Raw genomic sequence first — 12,845 nt, forward strand, 5'->3', positions numbered from 1 at the left:
CACTTAAGCCCAGGAGTTCAAGACCAGCCAGGGCAACATGACAGAACCACGTCTCAATTAAAAAAAAAAAAAAAGAGAGAGAGAGGCTTGGCACAGTGGCTCACACCTGTAATCCCAGCACTTTGGGAGGCCGAGGCAGGTGGATCACAAGTCAGGAGTTCAAGACCAGCCTGACCAACATGGTGAAACTCCTTCTCTACTAAAAAAAAAAAAAAATACAAAAATTATCTGGGCGTGATGGCACATGTGTGTAATCCCAGCTACTCAAGAGGCTGAGATGGGAGAAGCACTTGAACCTGGGAGGCAGAGGTTGCAGTGAGCTGAGAATGCGCCACTGTACTCCAGCCTGGGTGACAGAGCCAAATGCCACAAAAAAAAAAAAAAAAAAAAAAAAAACTTACTTGGCAGGGAGGATACCATGATCACGAGGGTGGTTTTCCCAGGGCGAGGCTTATCCATTGCACTCCGGATGTGTTGACCCCTGCGATTTCCCCAAATGAGGGAAACTCGACTGCATAACTTGTGGTAGTGGGGGACTGCGTTCTCGCTTTCCCCTGTTAAAAGAAAAAAAAGAGAGAGACAAAAAATTAAATTCCAAGCCAGAGAACAGTAAAAATGCCCCTATGCTAAGTGCTAATGGGTAACAGATAGAGAATACTGGGGTAACAGATACAGAATACCGGGGTAAGAGATAAGAGAATACTGGGGTAAGAGATACAGAATACTATGCTAACAGACAGAGAATACTCTTTGTTTTTGTTTTGAGACAGGGTCCCACTCCCACACCCAGGCTGGAATGCAGTGGTGCAAACACAGCTTGCTCCAGCCCCAACCTCCAGGGATCAAGCCATCCTCCCAACTCAGCCCTCCCGAGTAGCTGGGCCTGCAGGCACACACTACCGTGCCTAGCTAATTTTTTTTTTTTTTTTTTTTTTGAGACGGAGTTTCGCTCTTGTTACCCAGGCTGGAGTGCAATGGCGCGATCTCGGCTCACCGCAACCTCCGCCTCCTGGGCTCAGGCAATTCTCCTACCTCAGCCTCCTAAGTAGCTGGGATTACAGGCACGCACCACCACGCCCAGCTAGTTTTTTGTATTTTTAGTAGAGACGGGGTTTCACTGTGTTGACCAGGATGGTCTCGATCTCTCGACCTTGTGATCCACCCGCCTCGGCCTCCCAAAGTGCTGGGATTACAGGCTTGAGCCACCGCGCCCGGCATGTTTTTATTTACTTATTTATTATTTTGAGATAGAGTGTTGCTCTTGTTGCCCAGGCTGAAGTGCAAAGGTGTGATCTCAGCTCACCACAACCTCTGCCTCCTGAGTTCAAGAGATTCTCCTGCCTCAGCCTCCCAAGTAGCTGGAATTACAGGTGTGCACCACCACCCAACTAATTTTGCATTTTTAGTAGAGATAGGGTTTCTCCATGTTGGTCAGGCTGGTCTCGAATTCCTGACTTCAGGTGATCTGCCTGCCTCGCCCTCCCAAAGTGCTGGGATTACAGGTGTGAGCCACCATGAGGAGCCTATTTAATTAATTAATTAATTATTATTATTATTATTATTTTTTTTTTGAGACGGAGTTTCGCTCTTGTTACCCAGGCTGGAGTGCAATGGCACGATCTCGGCTCACCGCAACCTCCGCCTCCTGGTCTCAGGCAATTCTCCTGCCTCAGCCTCCTAAGTAGCTGGGATTACATGGCCGGGCGCGGTGGCTCAAGCCTGTAATCCCAGCACTTTGGGAGGCCGAGGCAGGTGGATCACGAGGTCGAGAGATCGAGACCATCCTGGTCAACATGGTGAAACCCCGTCTCTACTAAAAATACAAAACATTAGCTGGGCATGGTGGCACATGCCTGTAATCCCAGCTACTCAGGAGGCTGAGGCAGGAGAATTGCCTGAACCCAGGAGGCGGAGGTTGCGGTGAGCCGAGATCGCGCCATTGCACTGCAGCCTGGGTAACAAGGGCGAAACTCCGTCTCCAAAAAAAAAAAAAGAAAAAAAAAGAGATAAAGCCTTACTCTGTTACTCCGGCTTGAGTGCAGTGGCACGATCTGAGCTCACTGTAACCTCTGCCTCCCGGGTTCAAGCAATTCTCCTGCCTCAGCCTCTTTTTTTTTTTTTTTTTTGAGACGGAGTTTTGCTCTTGTTACCCAGGCTGGAGTGCACTGGCATGATCTCGGCTCACCGCAACCTCCGCCTCCTGGGTTCAGGCGATTCTCCTGTCTCAGCCTCCTGAGTAGCTGGGATTACAGGCACGCACCACTATGCCCAGCTAATTTTTTGTATTTTTTAGTAGAGACGGGGTTTCACCTTGTTGACCAAGATGGTCTCGATCTCTTGACCTTGTGATCCACCCGCCTCGGCCTCCCAAAGTGCTGGGATTACAGGCTTGAGCCACCGCGCCCGGCTGCCTCAGCCTCTTGAGTGGCTGGGACTACAGGTACGTGCCACCATGCCTGGAGAATTTTTGTATTTTTAGTAGAGACAGGGTTTTGCCATGTTGGCCAGACTGGTCTCAAACTCCTGACCTCAAGTGATCTGCCTGCCTCAGTCTCCCAAAGTGTTGGGGTTACAGGTGTGAGCCACCACGCCTGGCACTGGGTATTTTGTTTCTTTGTTTTTTACAAGATAGTAGATAGACTTGGATGTCCAAAGTAACAGTAAGAGGTAGCATTTATTCTCTCTGGTAGTAACAAGCACTGAGCAAATAGTGTCACCTCACGTAAATGTCAGCACAGCCCCTCAAGACTGGAGTAATTGTGGTCTCCATCCACAGGTGGGGAAACGGAAGCTCAGAGAGTCATCCAGTGTCCCCTGCAAGTACAGCCAAATCAGGATGCGAGCACTGTTCTTTCTGATACCAAAGCCCACTTGAAATGCTTCCTGGAAGTGGTCAGACTCCAGCTGGGGAAAGACAGAACAGACTTAGAAAATCAGAAAGTACAAGGAGGTCACTGCCAGGAAGGGAACACTCAGTGATCAGACTGCAGGGGGTGGATATATTTTCCAGCCAAATGCCTGAGAATCCACACGGTACAACACAGATGAAATTGAAAACATTATGCGAGGTGAAATAAGCCAGACACAAAAGAACTAATACTGTATGAGTCCACTTAAATGAGGTCCCTTGAATAGGCAAATGCAGAGACAGCAAGTCAGTGGTGGTTGCCAGCAGCTGGGAGTGACAGATAATGGGAAGTTAGTGTTTCACGAATACAGAGTTTTAGTTATACACCTGGCCGATTTTACCACAACTTTAAAAAACATCCGGCCGTGTGTGGTGACTCATGCCTGTAATCCCAGGACTTTGGGAGGCCAAGGCAGGTGGATCACCTGAGGTTAGGAGTTTAAGACCAGCCCGACATGGTGAAACTCATCTCTACTAAAAATACAAAATTAGCCGGGCATAGGGGTGCACACCTGTAATCCCAGCTACTCATGAGTCTGAGGCGGGAGAATTGCTTGAACCCGGGAGGCAGAGGTTGCAGTGAGCCGAGATCACACCATTGCACTCCAGCCTGGGCAACAAGAGTGAAACTCCTTCTCAAAAAAACAAAAACAAACAGACAAAATAAAAAACATGAGCTAGGCATGGTGGCATGCACCTATAGCCCAACCTAATAAGGAGGCTGAGGCAGGAGGATCCCTTAGGCCCAGGAGGTTGAGGCTGCAATAAGCCGTGATTGCACTACTGAACTCCAGTCTAGGAAACAGAGGGAGATCCTGTTTCAAAATAAACACACACACACACACACACACACACACGCCCCTTCACTGTGATCCACCAGGTCCTACACATCTGTCCCCAAACCCGTGTTCTCTGACCTCATTTGCTTTCTATCATCCCCAGCCCATCCCATACCAGCTTGAGGCACTTCCTTCTCTTCTTTTCTCACCACAAAACACCCAGGGCCCCAGGGCCTTTACGCTGGCCATTCGCTCTCCCTGGAATACATTTCCCTCTGTGCTTGTTGGAACCCTGCCCCTCATTTTATTTGTCTCCACTCAAGTGTCCCCTCCTTGCCTACTTTATTTAAAAGAACTCCTCCAGGCTGGGTGTGGTGGCTCATGCCTGTAATCCCAGCACTTTGGAAGCCTAGGCAGGCAGATCATTTGAGGTCAGGAGTTCGAGACCAGCCTGGCCAACATGGCAAAACTCCATCTCTACTAAAAATACAAAAATTAGCTGGGCATGGTGGGTGCCTGTCATCCCAGCTACTTGGGGGGATGAGGCAGGAAAATAGCTTGAACCAGGAGGCGGAGGTTGCAGTGAGCGGAGTTTACACCACTGCACTCTAGCCTGGGCAACAGAGCAAGACTCTGTCTCAAAATATAAAATAAAATAAAATAAAATAGCCGGGCGCGGTGGCTCAAGCCTGTAATCCCAGCACTTTGGGAGGCCGAGGCGGGAGGATCACGAGGTCGAAAGATCGAGACCATCCTGGTCAACATGGTGAAACCCCGTCTCTACTAAAAGTGCAAAAAATTAGCTGGGCGTGGTGGCGCGTGCCTGTAATCCCAGCTACTTAGGAGGCTGAGGCAGGAGAATTGCCTGAGCCCAGGAGGCGGAGGTTGCAGTGAGCCGAGATCGCGCCATTGCACTCCAGCCTGGGTAACAAGAGCGAAACTCCGTCTCAAAAAAAAAATAAATAAATAAATAAAATAAAATAAAAAAGGCTGGGCGAGGTGGCTCACACCTGTAATCCCAGCACTTTGGGAGACCGAGGCAGGAGGATCACTCGAGTCCAGGAGTTTGAGACCAGCCTGGCCAATATGTTGAAACCCCCTATGAAAAATACAAAAATTTGCCAGGTGTGGTGGCATGCACCTGTAGTCCCAGCTACTCAGGAGGCTGAGGCAGAATTGCTTGAATTTGGGAGGTGGAAGTTGCAGTGAGCTGAGATTGGGCCACTGAGCTCCAGCCTGGGTGATAGAGTGAGACTCCATCTCAAAAAAAAAGAGTTCCATCTCTAACTGGCTGTGAACATTCAACTGAGGTAACTGGCTATAGGCTTTGAAGAGTCTGCCTTGAAGGCCCAGAATTTCCACTCCTTTTGGGTCCACACAACCAGCCCTCTGTAATTGTTAATGAATCATTAACTTCCTGGTATGCATTTTTTTTTTTTTTAAATTTTATTTTTAATTTAATTTTTTTTTTTTTTTTTGAGACGGAGTTTCGCCCTTGTTACCCAGGCTGGAGTGCAATGGCGCGATCTCGGCTCACCGCAACCTCCGCCTCCTGGGCTCAGGCAATTCTCCTGCCTCAGCCTCCTGAGTAGCTGGGATTACAGGCACGTGCCACCATGCCCAGCTACTTTTTTGCACTTTTAGTAGAGACGGGGTTTCACCACGTTGACCAGGATGGTCTCGATCTCTCAACCTCGTGATCCACCCGCCTCGGCCTCCCAAAGTGCTGGGATTACAGGCTTGAGCCACCGTGCCCGGCTGCATTTTTATTTTTATACATTAATTTGTTGTCTGCTTAAGGGAAAGAAAATTGGGCTGCTGTAACACAAGGTTGGATTTTTAACACTCCAGCCTGGGTCTGGCCCTCCTCCTTCCAGGAATTAGAACTACCCAAGTGATTTAGAAGGCCCTTAAGGAAGCACTGGCTCTGAAGCGCCCACCCTAGACTTGCACAGCCCCGAGAGTGAGAGCCTCCTTAAATCCTGGCACCTGTAGTCCCAGCGTGGCTTTCCAGTCCCAGGCGGAAATCCTGACTTTGTAGCTGACCAGGAGGTGGCCTAGCCCAGTGACATTTAATGTTCCTGAGTCTCAGGGTCTTCAGCTATGAAGGGGAATCTTGGTGAGGATGAGGTGAGATGGTGGCTGTGAATAAGACTTGCTCTGGCCAGGCATGGTAATCCCAGCACTGTGGGAGGCCCACATGGGAGGATCAATTGAGTCCAAGAGTTCAAGGGTGCAGGTAAGCTATAATCATGCTACTCCACTGCACTCCAGCCTGGGCCGCAGAATGAGACCCCTCTTTCTCTTTTTTCTTTTTCTTCCTGAGGTGAGTGTAAGAGACTCTCTTAAAAAAAAGAAAAAAGGGCCGGGCGCGGTGGCTCAAGCCTGTAATCCCAGCACTTTGGGAGGCCGAGGCGGGTGGATCACGAGGTCGAGAGATCGAGACCATCCTGGTCAACATGGTGAAACCCCGTCTCTACTAAAAATACAAAAAAATTAGCTGGGCGTGGTGGCGCGTGCCTGTAATCCCAGCTACTCAGGAGGCTGAGGCAGGAGAATTGCCTGAACCCAGGAGGCGGAGGTTGTGGTGAGCCAAGATCTCGCCATTGCACTCCAGCCTGGGTAACAAGAGCGAAACTCCGTCTCAAAAAAAAAAAAAAGTCCGGTGGGGTGGTTCACGCCAGTAATCCCAGCACTTTGGGAGGCCGAGGTGGGTGGATCATGAGGTCAGGAGATCGAGACCATTCTGGCTAACATGGTGAAACCCTGTCTCTACTAAAAATACAAAAATTAGCTGGGTGTGGGGGCAGGTGCCCATAGTCCCAGCTACTTAGGGAGGTTGAGGCAGGAGAATTGCTTGAACCCAGGAGGCAGAGGTTGCAGCGAGCCGAGACATCACCACTGCACTCCAGCCTGGGCAACAGAGCGAGACTCTGTCTCACACACACAAAAAAAAGCAGGGGGGACATTTTGGCACGTGAGTCACTAATGGGATATACACACTATGTCCTGGCTTTGCAGGGAGTAGGACTAATTTTTTTTTTTTTCCAATTTCATCTCCACTCCTTACTAACAATGATGTAGGGTTGTAGGGAAGGAAAAGTATCTTCCTCACCCATCGCAAGGTTCATGGCTAACAGCCCTAAAGAAAGACAGATAAGCGGGGCGCGGTGGCTCACGCCTGTAATCCCAGCACTTTGGGAGGCCGAGATGGGTGGATCACGAGGTCAAGAGATCGAGACCATCCCGGTCAACATGGTGAAACCCCGTCTCTACTAAAAATGCAAAAATTAGCTGGGCATGGTGGCGCACACCTGTAGTCCCAGCTACTCGGGAGGCTGAGGCAGGAGAATTGCCTGAACCCAGGAGGCGGAGGTTGCCTTGAGCCGAGATCGCGCCATTGCACTCCAGCCTGGGTAACAAGAGCGAAAGTCCATCTCAAAAAAAAAAAAAAAGAAAGACTGATAAACAAGAGATGAACATAACACATTTTTAAATTTTTTTTTGAAACAGAGTCTTGCCCTATTACATAGGCTGCAGTGCGGTGGCACAATCTCGGTTTGCTGCAACCTCTGCCTCCCCGGTTCAAGGGATTCTCCTGCTTCAGTCTCCTAAGTAGCTGGGATTACAGGTGTGAGCCACTGCTCCCGAGAACAAATTTATTTAACCAAAGTTTCGGGTGACTCAGGAGTCTTCCCAAGTGATGAACCACCCAGGGAACTGTTTTCTGGACAGTCTGGCCCAGTGCTGCAGGAGGAGGAAAGGGTGTGGTCGCATGATGTGGTACTCCATGGGAACTTAGCAAGGCCTGTGTGTTCAGTCTTCATGATGTCTGGGTCCAGCACCAGATCCCTCTGGAATGGGGCTTGGGGCCTGCTTTCAGGAGAGGCAGATCAGAGAAATCTCTGGTGGCTCACAGTAGAGGAGGAAGGCAGGAGAAGGTCAGAGAGTGACCTTCCTGCATCTGTGGCTTCCTCAAATGCCTTCAGCTTAAAATGCCCAGTTTGCCAAAATGCCATATTTTGGGGTATTGTGTCCCGAACCCTTACAGGGGAAGTCCCTACTTCTCTAAGCAGACTTGAGCAGGGATTGGAAGCACATGGGAGCTTGCTAAAAACTGATTGAGGGATTCACCCCCTGCCTTTCTTTTTTTTTTTTTTTTGAGACGGAGTTTCGCTCTTGTTACCCAGGCTGGAGTGCAATGGCGCGATCTCGGCTCACCGCAACCTCCGCCTCCTGGGCTCAGGCAATTCTCCTACCTCAGCTTCCTGAGTAGCTGGGATTACAGGCACGCGCCACCATGCCCAGATAGTTTTTTGTATTTTTAGTAGAGACGGGGTTTCACCATGTTGACCAGGATGGTCTCGATCTCTCGACCTCGTGATCCACCCGCCTCGGCCTCCCAAAGTGCTGGGATTACAGGCTTGAGCCACCGCGCCCGGCCCCCCCTGCCTTTCTTAATCAAAAGATTTGAGAATCTGCATTTCTTGAAATTCTCACACCTTCTGATTAAGAAACTTTTTTTTTTTTGAGACGGAGTCTTACTCTTTTGCTGAGGCCTGAGTGCAGTGGTGGGATCTTGGCTCACTGCAACCTCCGCCTTGCTGGTTCAAGCAATTCTCTTGCCTCAGCCTCCGGAGTAGCCGAGATTACAGGAGTGAGCTACCACGCCCAGCTAACGTTTTTTTTTTTTTTTTTTTTTTTTTTTAGTTTCGCTCTTGTTGCCCAGGCTGGAGTGCAATGGTGCAATTTGGCTCAACGCAACTTCTGCCTCCCAGGTTCAAGTGATTCTCTTGACTCAGCCTCCTGAGTAGCTGGGATTACAGGTGTCTCCTACCATGCCTGGCCAATTTTTGTATTTTTAGTGGAGATGGGCGGGGCGGAGGGAGGGTCTCATCATGTTGACCAGGTTGGTCTCGAACTCTTGATCTCGGGTGATCCACCTACCTTGGCCTCGCAAAGTGCTGAGACTACAGGCTCTTTTTCTTTTTTTTTTTCGAGACGGAGTTTCGCTCTTGTTACCCAGGCTGGAGTGCAATGGTGCGATCTCGGCTCACCGCAACCTCCGCCTCCTGGGCTCAGGCAATTCTCCTGCCTCAACCTCCTGAGTAGCTGGGATTACAGACACGCACCACCATGCCCAGCTAATTTTTTTGTATTTTTTAGTAGAGACAGGGTTTCACCACGTTGACCAGGATGGTCTCGATCTCCTGGACCTCGTGATCCACCCGCCTCGGCCTCCCAAAGTGCTGGGATTACAGGCTTGAGCCACCACGCCCGGCCCGAGACTACAGGCTTTTAATCAAGGAGTTAGGGGAAGTGGGACTGAGAATTTGCGTTTCTAGCAAGTTCCATCAGAACTCAGCAGGTGCTACTGCTGATCCAGGGAACAGGTTTTGAGAAGAGGGCTGAGTTGATTACTAGGATAATTAACTACCTCTGATCTCATCACTGGCTCCCATTTCACAGCCATACTTGGTGCCTGCAAGCTTTCACTGCGTCCTCACATAATCCCATAGGGTCCCAGTGTTCTTAGGGATGAGGTTACCAAGGCTGCAACAGTCACAGTGAATTGTCCAGGGTCACACCGCTGCAGCCAAAGTCTGGGTTGGAACCCTGGTCGAATTACAAACAGGAGAGAACCTGGGCAATAAATTTCCTTGGGAGCATCAAAGCCAGCTCTCCCACCACCTGCTTGAGCACAACATCCGAATCCTCCGACGCACCCAACCCCGCAACGGGCGAAAAGCCTCGCACCCAACCCTGCAGCGGGCGAAAAGCCTCGCCTCCTGCTGGGAGAGCAGCTTCTTGCGGCGCGACCTTCGCGAAACTCCGTGGAGAAATGGCGCCCTCTCGTGGCTCCCGGGAGAGCGGCGCTCCGTTCCCCGGGCTGGCAGCTCTGCTCTCATGCGTCGTGGGCATTCTTGGACCCCGTTACTTACATGGAAAATATTATTCAGTCCATTCCATCCTCAGAAAGATCTCAGGGTGCTGAAAGGAGGTGGGGACTTCAGCGCTCAGGAATGTAAAGGAAGGGCGGCGGACCGGGCCCTGGGGCTCTCAGGGGGCAGGAATGGCTAAACCACAGCTGAGAACAATCCGGACTTTCACCTTTGAACTTCCCAAAGACTCCTGCTGAGGAATTTTCTTTTTCTTTCTTTCTTTCTCTTTCTTTTTCTTTCTTTTCTTCTTTGTTTCCTTTCTCTTTTCTTTTCTTTCTTTTTTTTTTTGAGACAGAGTTTCGCTCTTGTTACCCAGGCTGGAGTGCAATGGCACGATCTCGGCTCACCGCAACCTCCGCCTCCTGGGTTCAGGCAATTCTCCTGCCTCAGCCTCCCGAGTAGCTTGGATTACAGGCACGCGCCACCATGCCCAGCTAATTTTTTGTATTTTTAGTAGAGACGGGGTTTCACCATGTTGACCAGGATGGTCTGGATCTCTTGACCTCGTGATCCACCCGCCTCGGCCTCCCAAAGTGCTGGGATTACAGGCTTGAGCCACCGCGCCCGGCCGAGATAAGGTCTTTCTATCTTGCCCAGGCTGGTCTTGACCTCCTGGGCTCAAGGGATCCTCCCATTGTGTTCTCCCAAAGTGCTAGGATTACAGGAATGAACCGCTGCACCCAGCCTGAGTTTTTTTTATTTTTTATTTTTTTAAAACTTTATTGTGCCGGGCGCGGTGGCTCAAGCCTGTAATCCCAGCACTTTGGGAAGCCGAGGCGGGTGGATCACGAGGTAGAGAGATCGAGACCATCCTGGTCAACATGGTGAAACCCCGTCTCTACTAAAAGTGCAAAAAATTAGCGGGGCATGGTGGCACGTGCCTGTAATCCCAGCTACTCGGGAGGCTGAGGCAGGAGAATTGCCTGAGCCCAGGAGGCGGAGGTTGCGGTGAGCCGAGATCGCGCCATTGCACTCCAGCCTGGGTAACAAGGGCGAAACTCCGTCTCAAAAAAAAAAAAAAACTTTATTTATTTTTCGAGACGGAGTTTCGCTCTTGTTACCCAGGCTGGAGTGCAATGGCGCGATCTCGGCTCACCGCAACCTCTGCCTCCTGGGTTCAGGCAATTCTCCTGCCTCAGCCTCCTGAGTATCTGGGATTACAGGCACGCGCCACCATGCCCAGCTAATTTTTTTTTTTTTTTTTTTTTGTATTTTTAGTAGAGACGGGGTTTCATCGTGTTGGCCAGGATGGTCTTGATCTCTTGACCTCGTGATCCACCTGCCTTGGCATCCCGAAGTGTTGGGATTACAGGCGTGAGCCACCGCGCCCGGCCCCTGAGTTCTTAAAAAAAATTTTTGAGGTCAGCGGAGGTGGCTCACGCCTGTAATCCCAGCACTTTGGGAGGCTGAGGCAAGCAGATCTTCTGAGGTTAGAAGTTTGAGACCAGCCTGGTCAACATGGTGAAACCCTGTCTCTAATAAAAACACAAAAATTAGCCAGTCATGGTGGCAGGCACCTGTAATCCCAGGCAGGAGAATTGCTTGAATCCAGGAGGCAGAGGCTGTAGTGAGCTGAGATCACGCCACTGTACTCCAGCCTGGGCGACAGAGCAAGACTCCATCTCAAGAGAAAAAAAAAAGATGTATGTGCATTTTGACACCTTGCGTGTTCCCAGGATTTGGGGCCTGGGTCTTGCCCTGTTTCTGGGTAATCGGGTTCAGTGCCAGGATTTTAAATACCATCTCCATGCTGATGCTTCCCCATTCATGTCTCCTGTCCCCTACACACACCCAAATCTACAGACTGGCTGGCGTTCTCAGCCACCATCAACTGTCCAGAACGGAACTTCGGCTGCCTGTTGCCCCACCCTCTGCCCTTGCACATGGCTTTCATAAGGGAGTAAGGAGTGGCTGTTGTTCTCTTTTTCCTCCCACTCCACTTCCTGGCCATTAGCAGGCACTGTGGGCTCCCACCCTCGCTCCCATCTCTGCTGCTCCCATGTTTTAGTGTCCCTGTCTCCACCCTTGGCCCACGAATCACTTTTCCACTCAGCAGTCAGGCAGATCTGAAAAAGTAAGTCAAGTCATCAAGTCACGCCAGTCTTCTACTTAAAATTCAATATTCTCTTCCAGAAGAACTAGAAAAAAAACCAAATTCTTTCTTTTTTTTTTTTTTTTTTTTTTGAGACGGAGTTTCGCTCTTGTTGCCCAGGCTGGAGTGCAATGGCGCGATCTCGGCTCACCGCAACCTCCGCCTCCTGGGTTCAGGCAATTCTCCTGCCTGAGCCTCCTGAGTAGCTGGGATTACAGGCACGTGCCACCATGCCCAGCTAATTTTTTGCACCTTTAGTAGAGACGGGGTTTCACCATGTTGACCAGGATGGTCTCGATCTCTCAACCTCGTGATCCACCCGCCTTGGCCTCCCAAAGTGCTGGGATTACAGGCTTGAGCCACCGCGCCCGGCCTTTTTTTTTTTTTTTGAGATAGAGTCTTTCTCTGTTGCCCAGGCTGAAGTGCAGTGATGTGATCACTGCTTACTGCAGCCTCAATCCTCCTGTCTCAGCCTCCATCATACCTGTTTTTTTTTTTTTTTTTTTTTTTTTTTTTTTTTTTTTGCGACGGAGTGTTACTCTTGCCATCCAGGCTGGAGTGCAATGCCGAGATGTTGACTCACTGCAACCTCCACCTCCCAGATTTAAGCAATTCTCCTGCTTCAGCCTCCTGAGTAGCTGGGATTACAGATGTGTGCCACCATGACTGGCTAATTTTTGTATTTTTAGTAGAGACGGGGTTTCATCAAGTTGGCCAGGCTAGTCTCAAACTCCTGATCTCAGGTGATCCACCTGCCCCGGCCTCCCAAAATGCTGGGATTACAAGGGTGAGCCACCACACCTGGCCTAATTAAAAGTTTTTTTTTTGTTTTTTTGAGACAGTGTCTCACTTTGTAGTCCAGGCTGGAGTGCAGTGGCATGATCTTGGCTCACTGCAACCTCTGCCTCACAAGTTCAAGCAATTCTCTGTCTCAGCCTCCCGAGTAGCTGGGATTACAGGCAGCTGCCACTGTGCCTGGCCATTTAAATTTTTTTTTTAGTAGAGACAAGGTCTTGCTATGTGGCCCAGGCTTGTGTCAAACTTCCGGGCTTAAGCTATCCTCCTGCCTCAGCCTCCCAATGAGCACTATATTAGTTAGTACACAGGTTCTGTACAAAGACCAA

At 50.1% G+C, this 12,845-nt stretch overlaps 1 non-coding gene across 1 annotated transcript; it reads left to right on the forward strand.

Moving 5' to 3' along the window:
• The first annotated feature begins 393 nt into the window (after positions 1 to 393).
• LOC120368018 (U1 spliceosomal RNA) lies at positions 394 to 557 on the forward strand. The gene has a single exon (XR_005582247.1). It is a non-coding gene; the product is annotated as a U1 spliceosomal RNA (small nuclear RNA).
• The last annotated feature ends 12,288 nt before the right edge of the window (positions 558 to 12,845 follow it).

The sequence above is a fragment of the Saimiri boliviensis genome, chromosome 9, assembly GCF_048565385.1.
Source record: "Saimiri boliviensis isolate mSaiBol1 chromosome 9, mSaiBol1.pri, whole genome shotgun sequence".
NCBI classification, from domain to species: domain Eukaryota; kingdom Metazoa; phylum Chordata; class Mammalia; order Primates; family Cebidae; genus Saimiri; species Saimiri boliviensis.